Source organism: Macaca nemestrina, chromosome 1 (assembly GCF_043159975.1).
Source record: "Macaca nemestrina isolate mMacNem1 chromosome 1, mMacNem.hap1, whole genome shotgun sequence".
Classification (NCBI taxonomy): Eukaryota; Metazoa; Chordata; class Mammalia; order Primates; family Cercopithecidae; genus Macaca; species Macaca nemestrina.
In genome coordinates, this window is record NC_092125.1 from 20,874,405 (window position 1) to 20,892,185 (window position 17,781).

At 48.8% G+C, this 17,781-nt stretch overlaps 4 non-coding genes across 4 annotated transcripts; all 4 read left to right on the top strand.

Annotated features, from left to right (window-relative positions):
• The first annotated feature begins 3,028 nt into the window (after positions 1-3,028).
• On the top strand, positions 3,029-3,147 carry LOC139360377 (5S ribosomal RNA). Its single transcript, XR_011617715.1, has one exon. It is a non-coding gene; the product is annotated as a 5S ribosomal RNA (ribosomal RNA).
• A 2,774-nt stretch (positions 3,148-5,921) lies between these two features.
• On the top strand, positions 5,922-6,040 carry LOC139360379 (5S ribosomal RNA). The gene has a single exon (XR_011617717.1). It is a non-coding gene; the product is annotated as a 5S ribosomal RNA (ribosomal RNA).
• Positions 6,041-10,447: 4,407 nt separating this feature from the next.
• LOC139360382 (5S ribosomal RNA) lies at positions 10,448-10,566 on the top strand. The gene has a single exon (XR_011617719.1). It is a non-coding gene; the product is annotated as a 5S ribosomal RNA (ribosomal RNA).
• Positions 10,567-13,336: 2,770 nt separating this feature from the next.
• LOC139360383 (5S ribosomal RNA) lies at positions 13,337-13,455 on the top strand. Its single transcript, XR_011617720.1, has one exon. It is a non-coding gene; the product is annotated as a 5S ribosomal RNA (ribosomal RNA).
• The last annotated feature ends 4,326 nt before the right edge of the window (positions 13,456-17,781 follow it).

Consider the following 17,781-nt stretch of genomic DNA (forward strand, 5'->3'; position numbering starts at 1 on the left):
ATAGAATGAGTTAGGGAATACTCCCTCCTCTTCAAGGTTTTGGCAGGATTAACAAGGATTACTATTCGTTCTCTAAATATTTGATAGAGAAGTCAAGTCCAAGGCTTTTTTTTTTTTTTTTTTTTTTTTTTTTTTTTTTTTTTTTTGGCAGGAGATATTGGGTTACTGATTCAGTCTCCTTACTAGTTACTCGTCTATTCAGATTTTCACTTTCTTTGTGATTTAGTCTTGGTAGGGTTCATGTTCCTAGGAATTTGTCCATTTCATCCAAGTTATCCAATATGTTGGTGTACAATTGTTCTTAGCACTCTCTTACAATCCTATTCATTTATTTCTTTGAGACAGGATCTCATCTGTCACCCAGGCTAGAGTGCAGTGGTGTGATCTAGGCTCATTACAACCTCCACCTCCCAGGTTCAAGCGATCCTCCTACCTCAGCCTCCTCAGTAGCTGGGACAACAGGCTTTTGCCATCAAGATGGGCTGAATTTTCTTCTTTCTTTCTTTCTTTCTTTCTTTCTTTCTTTCTTTAATTTATTTTTTTTCTTTCCTTTTTATCTTTTTTTTTTTTTTTTTTTTTTTTTTTTTGTAGAGACCGGGTTTGACCATGTCTCCCAGGCTGGTCTTGAACTCCTGAGCTAAAGTGATTCACCTGCCTGAACCTCCCGAGTAGCTGGGATTACAGGGGCCTACCACCACACCCGGCTATTTTTTTTTTGTATTTTTAGTAGAGATGGTTTCACCATGTTGGCCAGGTTAGTCTTGAACTCCTAACCTCAAGTGATCTGCATGCCTCGGCCTCCCAAAGTGCTGGGATTATAGGTGTGAGCCACTTCACCCTGCCAATCGTTTTCATTTTGACTGGATCCAATAGTAATGTCCCCACTTCCATTTCTGATTTTAGTAATTTGAGTATTCTCTCTTTTTTTCTTAGTCACTCCGTAAAGTTTGTCAATTTTATCTTTTAAAAAACCAACTTTCAGTTTTGTTGATTTTCTCCATTTTTGTATTTTCTGTTTTATTTATTTCTGAATTAATCTTTCTTTCTTTCCTTCCTAGGGTTTAATTTGTTCTTTTCTAGTGCCTAAAGTGTAAATTTAGAGTGCTAATTTGAGGTCCTTTGGGTGTTTTTTGTTTTGTTTCCTTTTGAGAGGGAGTCTCGCTCTTGTTGGCCAGGCTGGAGTGCAATGGTGCGATCTCGGCTCACTGCAACCTCTGCCTCCCAGGTTTAAGCAATTCTCTTGCTTCAGCCTCCCAAGTCGCTGGGATTACAGGCGCCTGCCACCACAACCGGCTAATTTTGTATTTTCAGCAGAGACAGGGTTTCTCCCTGTTGTTCAGGCTAGTCTCGAACTCCTGACCTCAGGTGATTGGCTCACCTCAGCCTCCCAAAGTGCTGGGATTACAGGCATTAACCGCGACGCCTGGCTTTCTTTAGGTTTTTTTCATGTAAGCATTTCACACTATAAATTTCCCTGTTAGCACTGCTTTCACTGCATCCCAAAGTTTGGCTATGCTGTGTTTTCATTTTCATTCATTTCTGAGTACAGCTGAGCCTTGAACAACATGGGTTTGAACTGCAAGGGTGCACTTATACAGGAATTGTTTTCAATAAGTACAGTAGGTCCTCTGATTTCATTAATTCTGCATCTGTAACCAAAGGCAGATTGAAAATACAGTCTTCACAGAGCGCAAACCCTGAGGATACAGCGGCCTAACTTTTTTAATGCCCAGGTTTTACAGGGCCAACTGCAAGACTTGACTCTGTGTGGATTTTGGCCTACTTATGGGGTCCTGGAACCAATCCCCTGTGGATACTGACACCCAACTGTATTTTCTGATTTCTCTTGTGGTTTCTTCTTTAACCCATTGGTTGTTTAAGAAAATATCTGAATCTCTTCAAATACCTGAGACTGGATAATTTATTAAAAAGAGACATTTATTTCTCTCAGTTCTCAAGGCTGGGGTGTCCAAGGTCAAGTCATCAGCCCATTCAGTGTCTAAGGAGGGCCCAGTCTCTCCTTCCAAGATGACACAACGTTGCTTCATCTTTCAGAGGGGAAGAACATTGTGTCCCCACACGGAGGAGACGGAGGGAATGAACCCACTCAAGTCCTTTTCTAAGGGCTCTAATTTCATCCATAAGGACTTCTACCCTCATGAGATAATCGCCTCCTAAAGAATCCACCTTTTTACCCTTTTTTTTTTTTTGAGACAGGGTCTCATTGTATTGCCCCTACGGCAGCGCAGTAGCCTGTAGCCTGATCATGGCTCACTGCAGCCTTGACCTCCCAGGCTCAACCAGTCCTCCTGCTTCAGCCTCCTGAGTAGCTGGGACTACAGGCCTGCACCACCACGCCCACCGAATTTGGTGTTTATTCTAGAGACAAGTTTTGCCATTTTGCCCTGGCTGGTCTTGAACTCCTGGGCTCGAACAATCTGACTGCCTTTCCCTTCCAAAGTGCTGGGATGACAGCGTTAGCCACCACCCCAGGCCAGTGCCCACCTCTTAATACTATCATATTGGCAAATAAATTTCAGCATATAAATTTTGGGGGACATTCAGACCATAGCAGTGTGTTCTTTACTTTCCAAAAAGAAAACAGGTCAGTTTATCAGTTTTCCTTGTATTATTGATTTTTAACTCGATTTTGTTGTGGTCAGAGAAGACATTTGATAATACGCTGTTCGCCCTTCGCCAGCCTCGACGACTCTGGGTGAGGGGGCAAGAGGGGGCCTCGCAGGATTCCTGAGCGGCAGGGATCCCAAAGAATACCTGCGCGACAGCGCGGAGGACCCGACGGGGTCCCAGGATCGTGGGCTGTGGGCCCTGACGCCTCGGAGCACTCCCTGTTCCGAGCGGGCCCGACGTGGTGGAAGCTCGGGAGCTCGGCAGCCGGGAGAGGCAGCAGGCGAAGAGGCTCCGGGATCCCGATCCGAGCACGACGACCCCGGGCTGGCGGTGCGGGCTGGAAGCCGGCGGGCATGGCTGGGCCGGGCTCTTGGGGCAGCCAGGCGCCTCTGCCGGCGTCTACGGCCATACCACCCTGAACGCGCCCGATCTCGTCTGATCTCGGAAGCTAAGCAGGGTCGGGCCTGGTTAGTACTTGGATGGGAGACCGCCTGGGAATACCGGGTGCTGTAGGCTTTTTGGCTTGCTTTCTTCTCTTTCTTTCTTTTCTACCTTCCTTTCTTCCCTTCTCTCACTCACTCTTCTTTCTTTCTTTCCTTCTTTCTCTCTTTCTTTCCTTTCTTTCTTTCTTTCTTTCCTTTTTTCTCTCTCTCCCTCTATCTCGCTCTTTCTCTCTCTTGTGCTTTCCTTCTTACTTTCATTCTTTTCTGTTTCTTCCCTTGCTATCTTTCCTTTCTTTCTTTGTCTCTCTCTCTTTCTTTCTTTCGTTCTGCTGTCTTTCCTTCTTTCTTTCTTTCTACCTATCTTTCTTTCTATCCTTCCTCCTTTCTTTCCTTCTTTCTTTCTCTCTCCCTCTCTCTTGCTTGCTCTTTCTTTCTTTCCTTCTTTCATTCTTTTCTTTTTCTTCCCTTGCTATCTTCCTTTTCTTTCTTCTCGTTCTTTCTTCTTTCTTTCTTTCCTTCTTTCTTTCTTTCTCCTATCTCTCTGTCCCTTTCTTTCTCTCTCTTTCTTTATTTCATTCTTTCCTTGTTTCTTGCTTTTCTTTCTCACTTTCTTTTCTTCCTTTCTCTTTCTTTCTTTCTTTCTTTCTTTCTTCTCTTTTTGCTCCTTTCTTTCTTTCTTTCTTTCCTTCCTTCTTTCTTTCTTTCCTTCCTTCTTTCTTTCTTTCCTTCCTTCTTTCTTTCTTTCCTTCTTTCTTTCTGTCTTTCCTTTTTCTTCCAGACAGAGTCTCGCTGTCACCCAGCCTGGAGTGCAGTGGCAAGATCTCGGCTCACTGCAAGCTCCGCCTCCCGGGTTCACGCCATTCTCCTGCCTCAGCCTCCCAAGCAGCTGGGACTACAGGCGCCCGCCACCACGCCCGGCTCATGTTTTGTAGTTTTAGTGGAGACGGGGTTTCACCGTGTTAGCCAGGCTGGTCTGGATCTCCTGACCTCGTGATCCACCCGCCTCGGCCTCCCAAAGTGCTGGCATTACAGGCGTGATCCACCGCGCCCGGCCTGCTGTAGGCTTTTGTGGCTTCCCCTCTCCCTCCCTTGCCCCTACTATCGCCATGCTTCCCAACCTCCCCGGACTCTGCTCCCCCCTTGTCGCCCGCCTACACCCCCGCCGCAGCCGGGGACCTCCTCCTGGGGGTCCGCCACCAAAGCACCACCGGGCAGCAGCATCCCACCGCTTGCGCCTCGCCGCCGCCCGGCCAGGAGCCCGGCTCCAGCCCTGGAGGGCAGGAGGCCGGACCCCAAAGGCGCAGGCGCGGGTTCCCTGCCGTTCCCGGCGCCTTCCCGCTCCCGGAACGCACAGGCGATTCAATCCATTCACCGGGCGGGCGCCGCCGCAACCTTCCAAACCGGGGGAAGGGGCGGGCAGGGCCAGCGGGTGCCACAGACGCCAGCCGAGACCTCCGCTCCAGAACGCAGGGGCTGCTTTATCCGGGGGAAGGACATTGCTACGCCAGCAACCAGGAAAACAGTCCCTGTGCACCCGGATTCCCATTGCCACCAACTTCGCGTAAACTCCAGTCCCGAGGACACGCCAGAGACCCAGGCCTCGGGCCCCGTGGGCACGCCCGGTGCCACGGCTCCCGCCAAAAGGGCGGGCGCACTCTGCAAATCAAGGGGCCCACCGCACCGCACCAAGAGCACAGGGAGGTGCCAACACAGGAAGGAGCCTACGAAACCCACCCCCAAAGCAAGCAATTAATCCAAGACAAAACCCGTCTCAGCGCTCCGTTGCTCCTCTCGCATGGACGGCCTGGCCACCCTGTTCTGGCCCAGCCCAAGCCCCCTCCACCCTATCCCGGCCTGCTCAAAAGGGCCCTGCCTACGGGAGCAGGGCGCTCCCTCTCCAAGGCTCTATCGCTCTCGCTCTCTAGCTCCCTGCCCCTCTCTCTTCTGGGTTTGCCCCTGCACCTCGCGCTATTTCTGTCGCCTTTCCTCTGTCTCTCCCTCTCTGTCTGTCTTTCTCGCTCTCTCTGTCCCTCTCTCTATCTCTGCCTCTCTGTCTCTTTCCCTCTCCACCTCCCCTGTCTCTCTCGATCGCTGTCTCTCTCCCTCCCTCGGTTTCAATCTCTCCATCTATCTCTTCCTTGCTCTCCTTCAAGCCGTTTGTGTGTGCACGTATGTGTGTGTGTGTGTGTGTGTGTGTGTGTGTGTCTGTGTCTGTGTCTGAGCGCGCGCGCGTGTGTGGGTTCCCGCGCGCGAGCGCCCGGGTGTGTCTGTGTGTGGGGCTGTGGATTTGCTGCTGGTGGTGGTGGGGTGTTTCTGGGTTTCTCTCAGCCCCTCTCGCCGGGGATCAGGCTGCCGGCTCTAGTGCCAGCCCGGGGCAAAGCAGGGCCATCCCCCAACACCCCAGCCCCCACGCCCTCTTGCCCACCGGCCGGGTCTTGGTCGGGACAAGCCACCGTGGTGGGGGCGTTGTGAGAAAAAGGCCAGGCGCGGCTGGGCCGGCTGTTCGCCCTTGGCCAGCCCTGACGCCTCTGGGGGTGTGGGCCAAGAGGGGGCCTCGCAGGAGCTCCCCAGCGGCCAGGGATCCAAAAGAATACCTCCACGACAGGGCGGAGGACCCGCCGGGGTCCCAGGATCGTGGGCCCTGGGCCCCGACGCCTCGGAGCACTCCCTGTTCCGAGCGGGCCCGACGTGGTGGAAGCTCGGGAGCTCGGCAGCCGGGAGAGGCAGCAGGCGAAGAGGCTCCGGGATCCCGATCCGAGCACGACGACCCCGGGCTGGCGGTGCGGGCTGGAAGCCGGCGGGCATGGCTGGGCCGGGCTCTTGGGGCAGCCAGGCGCCTCTGCCGGCGTCTACGGCCATACCACCCTGAACGCGCCCGATCTCGTCTGATCTCGGAAGCTAAGCAGGGTCGGGCCTGGTTAGTACTTGGATGGGAGACCGCCTGGGAATACCGGGTGCTGTAGGCTTTTTGGCTTGCTTTCTTCTCTTTCTTTCTTTTCTACCTTCCTTTCTTCCCTTCTCTCACTCACTCTTCTTTCTTTCTTTCCTTCTTTCTCTCTTTCTTTCCTTTCTTTCTTTCTTTCCTTCTTTCTTTCTCTCTCTCCCTCTTTCTATCTCGCTCTTTCTCTCTCTTGTGCTTTCCTTCTTACTTTCATTCTTTTCTGTTTCTCCCCTTGCTATCTTTCCTTTCTTTCTTTGTCTCTCTCTCTTTCTCTTTCTTTCTTCCTTCCTTCCTTTCTTCCTTCCTCTCTATCTCTCTATCACTCTTTCTTTCTTTCTTTCCTTCCTTCTTTCTTTCTCTTTGTTTTCTTTCTTTCTTTCCTTCTTTCTCTCTCTCTCTCTTTCTCACTCTTTCTCTCTTTCTTTCCTTCTTTTCTTTTTCTTCCTTTGCTATCTTTGTTTTCTTTCTTTCTCTTTTCTTTTCTTTCCTTCTTTCTTTCTTTCTCCTATCTCTCTGTCTCTTTCTTTCTCTTTCTCTTTCTTTATTTCGTTCTTTCCTTTTCTCTTGCTTTTCTTTCTTTCTCACTTTCTTCCTTTCTCTTTCTTTCTTTCTTTCATTCTTTCTTCGGTCTTTGCCTCTTTCTTCCTTTCTTTCTTTCCTTCTTACTTTCATTCTTTTCTTTTTCTTCCCTTACTATCTTTCCCTTCTTTCTTTCTCTCTCTTTCTTTCTCTCTCTTTCTTTCTCTCTCTCTCTTTCTCTCTCTTTCTTTCTTTCTTTTCTTTCTTTCTTTCTTTCTTTCTTTCTTTCTTTCTTTCTTTCTTTCTTTCTTTCTTTCTTTCTTTCTTTCTTTCTTTCTTTCTTTCTTTCTTTCTTTCTTTCTTTCTTTCCTACTTGGTTTCTTTCTTTCTTTCCTTTTTCTTCCAGACGGAGTCTCACTCTGTCACCCAACCTGGAGTGCAGTGGCAAGATCTGGGCCCACTGCAAGCTCCGCCTCCCGGGTTCACGCCATTCTCCTGCCTCAGCCTCCTGAGTAGCTGGGATTACAGGCATGCACCACCACACCTGGCTAATTTTGTATTTTTAGTAGAGACGGGGTTTCTCCATGTTGGTTAGCTTGGTCTTGGTCTGGAACTCCCAACTTCAGGCGATCCACCCACTTTCCCAAAGTGCTAGGATACCCAAAGTGCTAGGATTACAGGCGTGAGTCACCAGCGCCCGGTCAGACTAGGGGTATAGTTTTAGGCTTCTGCTTGGCTTTCCTTTTCTGTGATGAATTTCACCTCACAGTCTTAGGATATGGTGAGGAGTTTTAGGCATCGATCTTCATATGGGATATTATTCTACAGTTTTCTCTTGTAAAATCTTTGTCTTGCTTTGGTATCAGGGCAATTGTAGCCTCATAGAATGAGTTAGGGAATACTCCCTCCTCTTCAAGGTTTTGGCAGGATTAACAAGGATTACTATTCGTTCTCTAAATATTTGATAGAGAAGTCAAGTCCAAGGCTTTTTTTTTTTTTTTTTTTTTTTTTTTTTTTTTTTTTTTTGGCAGGAGATATTGGGTTACTGATTCAGTCTCCTTACTAGTTACTCGTCTATTCAGATTTTCACTTTCTTTGTGATTTAGTCTTGGTAGGGTTCATGTTCCTAGGAATTTGTCCATTTCATCCAAGTTATCCAATATGTTGGTGTACAATTGTTCTTAGCACTCTCTTACAATCCTATTCATTTATTTCTTTGAGACAGGATCTCATCTGTCACCCAGGCTAGAGTGCAGTGGTGTGATCTAGGCTCATTACAACCTCCACCTCCCAGGTTCAAGCGATCCTCCTACCTCAGCCTCCTCAGTAGCTGGGACAACAGGCTTTTGCCATCAAGATGGGCTGAATTTTCTTCTTTCTTTCTTTCTTTCTTTCTTTCTTTCTTTCTTTCTTTAATTTATTTTTTTTCTTTCCTTTTTATCTTTTTTTTTTTTTTTTTTTTTTTTTTTTTTGTAGAGACCGGGTTTGACCATGTCTCCCAGGCTGGTCTTGAACTCCTGAGCTAAAGTGATTCACCTGCCTGAACCTCCCGAGTAGCTGGGATTACAGGGGCCTACCACCACACCCGGCTATTTTTTTTTTGTATTTTTAGTAGAGATGGTTTCACCATGTTGGCCAGGTTAGTCTTGAACTCCTAACCTCAAGTGATCTGCATGCCTCGGCCTCCCAAAGTGCTGGGATTATAGGTGTGAGCCACTTCACCCTGCCAATCGTTTTCATTTTGACTGGATCCAATAGTAATGTCCCCACTTCCATTTCTGATTTTAGTAATTTGAGTATTCTCTCTTTTTTTCTTAGTCACTCCGTAAAGTTTGTCAATTTTATCTTTTAAAAAACCAACTTTCAGTTTTGTTGATTTTCTCCATTTTTGTATTTTCTGTTTTATTTATTTCTGAATTAATCTTTCTTTCTTTCCTTCCTAGGGTTTAATTTGTTCTTTTCTAGTGCCTAAAGTGTAAATTTAGAGTGCTAATTTGAGGTCCTTTGGGTGTTTTTTGTTTTGTTTCCTTTTGAGAGGGAGTCTCGCTCTTGTTGGCCAGGCTGGAGTGCAATGGTGCGATCTCGGCTCACTGCAACCTCTGCCTCCCAGGTTTAAGCAATTCTCTTGCTTCAGCCTCCCAAGTCGCTGGGATTACAGGCGCCTGCCACCACAACCGGCTAATTTTGTATTTTCAGCAGAGACAGGGTTTCTCCCTGTTGTTCAGGCTAGTCTCGAACTCCTGACCTCAGGTGATTGGCTCACCTCAGCCTCCCAAAGTGCTGGGATTACAGGCATTAACCGCGACGCCTGGCTTTCTTTAGGTTTTTTTCATGTAAGCATTTCACACTATAAATTTCCCTGTTAGCACTGCTTTCACTGCATCCCAAAGTTTGGCTATGCTGTGTTTTCATTTTCATTCATTTCTGAGTACAGCTGAGCCTTGAACAACATGGGTTTGAACTGCAAGGGTGCACTTATACAGGAATTGTTTTCAATAAGTACAGTAGGTCCTCTGATTTCATTAATTCTGCATCTGTAACCAAAGGCAGATTGAAAATACAGTCTTCACAGAGCGCAAACCCTGAGGATACAGCGGCCTAACTTTTTTAATGCCCAGGTTTTACAGGGCCAACTGCAAGACTTGACTCTGTGTGGATTTTGGCCTACTTATGGGGTCCTGGAACCAATCCCCTGTGGATACTGACACCCAACTGTATTTTCTGATTTCTCTTGTGGTTTCTTCTTTAACCCATTGGTTGTTTAAGAAAATATCTGAATCTCTTCAAATACCTGAGACTGGATAATTTATTAAAAAGAGACATTTATTTCTCTCAGTTCTCAAGGCTGGGGTGTCCAAGGTCAAGTCATCAGCCCATTCAGTGTCTAAGGAGGGCCCAGTCTCTCCTTCCAAGATGACACAACGTTGCTTCATCTTTCAGAGGGGAAGAACATTGTGTCCCCACACGGAGGAGACGGAGGGAATGAACCCACTCAAGTCCTTTTCTAAGGGCTCTAATTTCATCCATAAGGACTTCTACCCTCATGAGATAATCGCCTCCTAAAGAATCCACCTTTTTACCCTTTTTTTTTTTTTGAGACAGGGTCTCATTGTATTGCCCCTACGGCAGCGCAGTAGCCTGTAGCCTGATCATGGCTCACTGCAGCCTTGACCTCCCAGGCTCAACCAGTCCTCCTGCTTCAGCCTCCTGAGTAGCTGGGACTACAGGCCTGCACCACCACGCCCACCGAATTTGGTGTTTATTCTAGAGACAAGTTTTGCCATTTTGCCCTGGCTGGTCTTGAACTCCTGGGCTCGAACAATCTGACTGCCTTTCCCTTCCAAAGTGCTGGGATGACAGCGTTAGCCACCACCCCAGGCCAGTGCCCACCTCTTAATACTATCATATTGGCAAATAAATTTCAGCATATAAATTTTGGGGGACATTCAGACCATAGCAGTGTGTTCTTTACTTTCCAAAAAGAAAACAGGTCAGTTTATCAGTTTTCCTTGTATTATTGATTTTTAACTCGATTTTGTTGTGGTCAGAGAAGACATTTGATAATACGCTGTTCGCCCTTCGCCAGCCTCGACGACTCTGGGTGAGGGGGCAAGAGGGGGCCTCGCAGGATTCCTGAGCGGCAGGGATCCCAAAGAATACCTGCGCGACAGCGCGGAGGACCCGACGGGGTCCCAGGATCGTGGGCTGTGGGCCCTGACGCCTCGGAGCACTCCCTGTTCCGAGCGGGCCCGACGTGGTGGAAGCTCGGGAGCTCGGCAGCCGGGAGAGGCAGCAGGCGAAGAGGCTCCGGGATCCCGATCCGAGCACGACGACCCCGGGCTGGCGGTGCGGGCTGGAAGCCGGCGGGCATGGCTGGGCCGGGCTCTTGGGGCAGCCAGGCGCCTCTGCCGGCGTCTACGGCCATACCACCCTGAACGCGCCCGATCTCGTCTGATCTCGGAAGCTAAGCAGGGTCGGGCCTGGTTAGTACTTGGATGGGAGACCGCCTGGGAATACCGGGTGCTGTAGGCTTTTTGGCTTGCTTTCTTCTCTTTCTTTCTTTTCTACCTTCCTTTCTTCCCTTCTCTCACTCACTCTTCTTTCTTTCTTTCCTTCTTTCTCTCTTTCTTTCCTTTCTTTCTTTCTTTCTTTCCTTTTTTCTCTCTCTCCCTCTATCTCGCTCTTTCTCTCTCTTTTGCTTTCCTTCTTACTTTCATTCTTTTCTGTTTCTTCCCTTGCTATCTTTCCTTTCTTTCTTTGTCTCTCTCTCTTTCTTTCTTTCGTTCTGCTGTCTTTCCTTCTTTCTTTCTTTCTACCTATCTTTCTTTCTATCCTTCCTCCTTTCTTTCCTTCTTTCTTTCTCTCTCCCTCTCTCTTGCTTGCTCTTTCTTTCTTTCCTTCTTTCATTCTTTTCTTTTTCTTCCCTTGCTATCTTCCTTTTCTTTCTTCTCGTTCTTTCTTCTTTCTTTCTTTCCTTCTTTCTTTCTTTCTCCTATCTCTCTGTCCCTTTCTTTCTCTCTCTTTCTTTATTTCATTCTTTCCTTGTTTCTTGCTTTTCTTTCTCACTTTCTTTTCTTCCTTTCTCTTTCTTTCTTTCTTTCTTTCTTCTCTTTTTGCTCCTTTCTTTCTTTCTTTCTTTCCTTCCTTCTTTCTTTCTTTCCTTCCTTCTTTCTTTCTTTCCTTCCTTCTTTCTTTCTTTCCTTCTTTCTTTCTGTCTTTCCTTTTTCTTCCAGACGGAGTCTCGCTGTCACCCAGCCTGGAGTGCAGTGGCAAGATCTCGGCTCACTGCAAGCTCCGCCTCCCGGGTTCACGCCATTCTCCTGCCTCAGCCTCCCAAGCAGCTGGGACTACAGGCGCCCGCCACCACGCCCGGCTCATGTTTTGTAGTTTTAGTGGAGACGGGGTTTCACCGTGTTAGCCAGGCTGGTCTGGATCTCCTGACCTCGTGATCCACCCGCCTCGGCCTCCCAAAGTGCTGGCATTACAGGCGTGATCCACCGCGCCCGGCCTGCTGTAGGCTTTTGTGGCTTCCCCTCTCCCTCCCTTGCCCCTACTATCGCCATGCTTCCCAACCTCCCCGGACTCTGCTCCCCCCTTGTCGCCCGCCTACACCCCCGCCGCAGCCGGGGACCTCCTCCTGGGGGTCCGCCACCAAAGCACCACCGGGCAGCAGCATCCCACCGCTTGCGCCTCGCCGCCGCCCGGCCAGGAGCCCGGCTCCAGCCCTGGAGGGCAGGAGGCCGGACCCCAAAGGCGCAGGCGCGGGTTCCCTGCCGTTCCCGGCGCCTTCCCGCTCCCGGAACGCACAGGCGATTCAATCCATTCACCGGGCGGGCGCCGCCGCAACCTTCCAAACCGGGGGAAGGGGCGGGCAGGGCCAGCGGGTGCCACAGACGCCAGCCGAGACCTCCGCTCCAGAACGCAGGGGCTGCTTTATCCGGGGGAAGGACATTGCTTCGCCAGCAACCAGGAAAACAGTCCCTGTGCACCCGGATTCCCATTGCCACCAACTTCGCGTAAACTCCAGTCCCGAGGACACGCCAGAGACCCAGGCCTCGGGCCCCGTGGGCACGCCCGGTGCCACGGCTCCCGCCAAAAGGGCGGGCGCACTCTGCAAATCAAGGGGCCCACCGCACCGCACCAAGAGCACAGGGAGGTGCCAACACAGGAAGGAGCCTACGAAACCCACCCCCAAAGCAAGCAATTAATCCAAGACAAAACCCGTCTCAGCGCTCCGTTGCTCCTCTCGCATGGACGGCCTGGCCACCCTGTTCTGGCCCAGCCCAAGCCCCCTCCACCCTATCCCGGCCTGCTCAAAAGGGCCCTGCCTACGGGAGCAGGGCGCTCCCTCTCCAAGGCTCTATCGCTCTCGCTCTCTAGCTCCCTGCCCCTCTCTCTTCTGGGTTTGCCCCTGCACCTCGCGCTATTTCTGTCGCCTTTCCTCTGTCTCTCCCTCTCTGTCTGTCTTTCTCGCTCTCTCTGTCCCTCTCTCTATCTCTGCCTCTCTGTCTCTTTCCCTCTCCACCTCCCCTGTCTCTCTCGATCGCTGTCTCTCTCCCTCCCTCGGTTTCAATCTCTCCATCTATCTCTTCCTTGCTCTCCTTCAAGCCGTTTGTGTGTGCACGTATGTGTGTGTGTGTGTGTGTGTGTGTGTGTGTGTCTGTGTCTGTGTCTGAGCGCGCGCGCGTGTGTGGGTTCCCGCGCGCGAGCGCCCGGGTGTGTCTGTGTGTGGGGCTGTGGATTTGCTGCTGGTGGTGGTGGGGTGTTTCTGGGTTTCTCTCAGCCCCTCTCGCCGGGGATCAGGCTGCCGGCTCTAGTGCCAGCCCGGGGCAAAGCAGGGCCATCCCCCAACACCCCAGCCCCCACGCCCTCTTGCCCACCGGCCGGGTCTTGGTCGGGACAAGCCACCGTGGTGGGGGCGTTGTGAGAAAAAGGCCAGGCGCGGCTGGGCCGGCTGTTCGCCCTTGGCCAGCCCTGACGCCTCTGGGGGTGTGGGCCAAGAGGGGGCCTCGCAGGAGCTCCCCAGCGGCCAGGGATCCAAAAGAATACCTCCACGACAGGGCGGAGGACCCGCCGGGGTCCCAGGATCGTGGGCCCTGGGCCCCGACGCCTCGGAGCACTCCCTGTTCCGAGCGGGCCCGACGTGGTGGAAGCTCGGGAGCTCGGCAGCCGGGAGAGGCAGCAGGCGAAGAGGCTCCGGGATCCCGATCCGAGCACGACGACCCCGGGCTGGCGGTGCGGGCTGGAAGCCGGCGGGCATGGCTGGGCCGGGCTCTTGGGGCAGCCAGGCGCCTCTGCCGGCGTCTACGGCCATACCACCCTGAACGCGCCCGATCTCGTCTGATCTCGGAAGCTAAGCAGGGTCGGGCCTGGTTAGTACTTGGATGGGAGACCGCCTGGGAATACCGGGTGCTGTAGGCTTTTTGGCTTGCTTTCTTCTCTTTCTTTCTTTTCTACCTTCCTTTCTTCCCTTCTCTCACTCACTCTTCTTTCTTTCTTTCCTTCTTTCTCTCTTTCTTTCCTTTCTTTCTTTCTTTCCTTCTTTCTTTCTCTCTCTCCCTCTTTCTATCTCGCTCTTTCTCTCTCTTGTGCTTTCCTTCTTACTTTCATTCTTTTCTGTTTCTCCCCTTGCTATCTTTCCTTTCTTTCTTTGTCTCTCTCTCTTTCTCTTTCTTTCTTCCTTCCTTCCTTTCTTCCTTCCTCTCTATCTCTCTATCACTCTTTCTTTCTTTCTTTCCTTCCTTCTTTCTTTCTCTTTGTTTTCTTTCTTTCTTTCCTTCTTTCTCTCTCTCTCTCTTTCTCACTCTTTCTCTCTTTCTTTCCTTCTTTTCTTTTTCTTCCTTTGCTATCTTTGTTTTCTTTCTTTCTCTTTTCTTTTCTTTCCTTCTTTCTTTCTTTCTCCTATCTCTCTGTCTCTTTCTTTCTCTTTCTCTTTCTTTATTTCGTTCTTTCCTTTTCTCTTGCTTTTCTTTCTTTCTCACTTTCTTCCTTTCTCTTTCTTTCTTTCTTTCATTCTTTCTTCGGTCTTTGCCTCTTTCTTCCTTTCTTTCTTTCCTTCTTACTTTCATTCTTTTCTTTTTCTTCCCTTACTATCTTTCCCTTCTTTCTTTCTCTCTCTTTCTTTCTCTCTCTTTCTTTCTCTCTCTCTCTTTCTCTCTCTTTCTTTCTTTCTTTCTTTCTTTCTTTCTTTCTTTCTTTCTTTCTTTCTTTCTTTCTTTCTTTCTTTCTTTCTTTCTTTCTTTCTTTCTTTCTTTCTTTCTTTCTTTCTTTCTTTCTTTCTTTCTTTCTTTCCTACTTGGTTTCTTTCTTTCTTTCCTTTTTCTTCCAGACGGAGTCTCACTCTGTCACCCAACCTGGAGTGCAGTGGCAAGATCTGGGCCCACTGCAAGCTCCGCCTCCCGGGTTCACGCCATTCTCCTGCCTCAGCCTCCTGAGTAGCTGGGATTACAGGCATGCACCACCACACCTGGCTAATTTTGTATTTTTAGTAGAGACGGGGTTTCTCCATGTTGGTTAGCTTGGTCTTGGTCTGGAACTCCCAACTTCAGGCGATCCACCCACTTTCCCAAAGTGCTAGGATACCCAAAGTGCTAGGATTACAGGCGTGAGTCACCAGCGCCCGGTCAGACTAGGGGTATAGTTTTAGGCTTCTGCTTGGCTTTCCTTTTCTGTGATGAATTTCACCTCACAGTCTTAGGATATGGTGAGGAGTTTTAGGCATCGATCTTCATATGGGATATTATTCTACAGTTTTCTCTTGTAAAATCTTTGTCTTGCTTTGGTATCAGGGCAATTGTAGCCTCATAGAATGAGTTAGGGAATACTCCCTCCTCTTCAAGGTTTTGGCAGGATTAACAAGGATTACTATTCGTTCTCTAAATATTTGATAGAGAAGTCAAGTCCAAGGCTTTTTTTTTTTTTTTTTTTTTTTTTTTTTTTTTTTGGCAGGAGATATTGGGTTACTGATTCAGTCTCCTTACTAGTTACTCGTCTATTCAGATTTTCACTTTCTTTGTGATTTAGTCTTGGTAGGGTTCATGTTCCTAGGAATTTGTCCATTTCATCCAAGTTATCCAATATGTTGGTGTACAATTGTTCTTAGCACTCTCTTACAATCCTATTCATTTATTTCTTTGAGACAGGATCTCATCTGTCACCCAGGCTAGAGTGCAGTGGTGTGATCTAGGCTCATTACAACCTCCACCTCCCAGGTTCAAGCGATCCTCCTACCTCAGCCTCCTCAGTAGCTGGGACAACAGGCTTTTGCCATCAAGATGGGCTGAATTTTCTTCTTTCTTTCTTTCTTTCTTTCTTTAATTAATTTATTTTTTTTCTTTCCTTTTTATCTTTTTTTTTTTTTTTTTTTTTTTTTTTTTTTGTAGAGACCGGGTTTGACCATGTCTCCCAGGCTGGTCTTGAACTCCTGAGCTAAAGTGATTCACCTGCCTGAACCTCCCGAGTAGCTGGGATTACAGGGGCCTACCACCACACCCGGCTATTTTTTTTTTGTATTTTTAGTAGAGATGGTTTCACCATGTTGGCCAGGTTAGTCTTGAACTCCTAACCTCAAGTGATCTGCATGCCTCGGCCTCCCAAAGTGCTGGGATTATAGGTGTGAGCCACTTCACCCTGCCAATCGTTTTCATTTTGACTGGATCCAATAGTAATGTCCCCACTTCCATTTCTGATTTTAGTAATTTGAGTATTCTCTCTTTTTTTCTTAGTCACTCCATAAAGTTTGTCAATTTTATCTTTTAAAAAACCAACTTTCAGTTTTGTTGATTTTCTCCATTTTTGTATTTTCTGTTTTATTTATTTCTGAATTAATCTTTCTTTCTTTCCTTCCTAGGGTTTAATTTGTTCTTTTCTAGTGCCTAAAGTGTAAATTTAGAGTGCTAATTTGAGGTCCTTTGGGTGTTTTTTGTTTTGTTTCCTTTTGAGAGGGAGTCTCGCTCTTGTTGGCCAGGCTGGAGTGCAATGGTGCGATCTCGGCTCACTGCAACCTCTGCCTCCCAGGTTTAAGCAATTCTCTTGCTTCAGCCTCCCAAGTCGCTGGGATTACAGGCGCCTGCCACCACAACCGGCTAATTTTGTATTTTCAGCAGAGACAGGGTTTCTCCCTGTTGTTCAGGCTAGTCTCGAACTCCTGACCTCAGGTGATTGGCTCACCTCAGCCTCCCAAAGTGCTGGGATTACAGGCATTAACCGCGACGCCTGGCTTTCTTTAGGTTTTTTTCATGTAAGCATTTCACACTATAAATTTCCCTGTTAGCACTGCTTTCACTGCATCCCAAAGTTTGGCTATGCTGTGTTTTCATTTTCATTCATTTCTGAGTACAGCTGAGCCTTGAACAACATGGGTTTGAACTGCAAGGGTGCACTTATACAGGAATTGTTTTCAATAAGTACAGTAGGTCCTCTGATTTCATTAATTCTGCATCTGTAACCAAAGGCAGATTGAAAATACAGTCTTCACAGAGCGCAAACCCTGAGGATACAGCGGCCTAACTTTTTTAATGCCCAGGTTTTACAGGGCCAACTGCAAGACTTGACTCTGTGTGGATTTTGGCCTACTTATGGGGTCCTGGAACCAATCCCCTGTGGATACTGACACCCAACTGTATTTTCTGATTTCTCTTGTGGTTTCTTCTTTAACCCATTGGTTGTTTAAGAAAATATCTGAATCTCTTCAAATACCTGAGACTGGATAATTTATTAAAAAGAGACATTTATTTCTCTCAGTTCTCAAGGCTGGGGTGTCCAAGGTCAAGTCATCAGCCCATTCAGTGTCTAAGGAGGGCCCAGTCTCTCCTTCCAAGATGACACAACGTTGCTTCATCTTTCAGAGGGGAAGAACATTGTGTCCCCACACGGAGGAGACGGAGGGAATGAACCCACTCAAGTCCTTTTCTAAGGGCTCTAATTTCATCCATAAGGACTTCTACCCTCATGAGATAATCGCCTCCTAAAGAATCCACCTTTTTACCCTTTTTTTTTTTTTGAGACAGGGTCTCATTGTATTGCCCCTACGGCAGCGCAGTAGCCTGTAGCCTGATCATGGCTCACTGCAGCCTTGACCTCCCAGGCTCAACCAGTCCTCCTGCTTCAGCCTCCTGAGTAGCTGGGACTACAGGCCTGCACCACCACGCCCACCGAATTTGGTGTTTATTCTAGAGACAAGTTTTGCCATTTTGCCCTGGCTGGTCTTGAACTCCTGGGCTCGAACAATCTGACTGCCTTTCCCTTCCAAAGTGCTGGGATGACAGCGTTAGCCACCACCCCAGGCCAGTGCCCACCTCTTAATACTATCATATTGGCAAATAAATTTCAGCATATAAATTTTGGGGGACATTCAGACCATAGCAGTGTGTTCTTTACTTTCCAAAAAGAAAACAGGTCAGTTTATCAGTTTTCCTTGTATTATTGATTTTTAACTCGATTTTGTTGTGGTCAGAGAAGACATTTGATAATACGCTGTTCGCCCTTCGCCAGCCTCGACGACTCTGGGTGAGGGGGCAAGAGGGGGCCTCGCAGGATTCCTGAGCGGCAGGGATCCCAAAGAATACCTGCGCGACAGCGCGGAGGACCCGACGGGGTCCCAGGATCGTGGGCTGTGGGCCCTGACGCCTCGGAGCACTCCCTGTTCCGAGCGGGCCCGACGTGGTGGAAGCTCGGGAGCTCGGCAGCCGGGAGAGGCAGCAGGCGAAGAGGCTCCGGGATCCCGATCCGAGCACGACGACCCCGGGC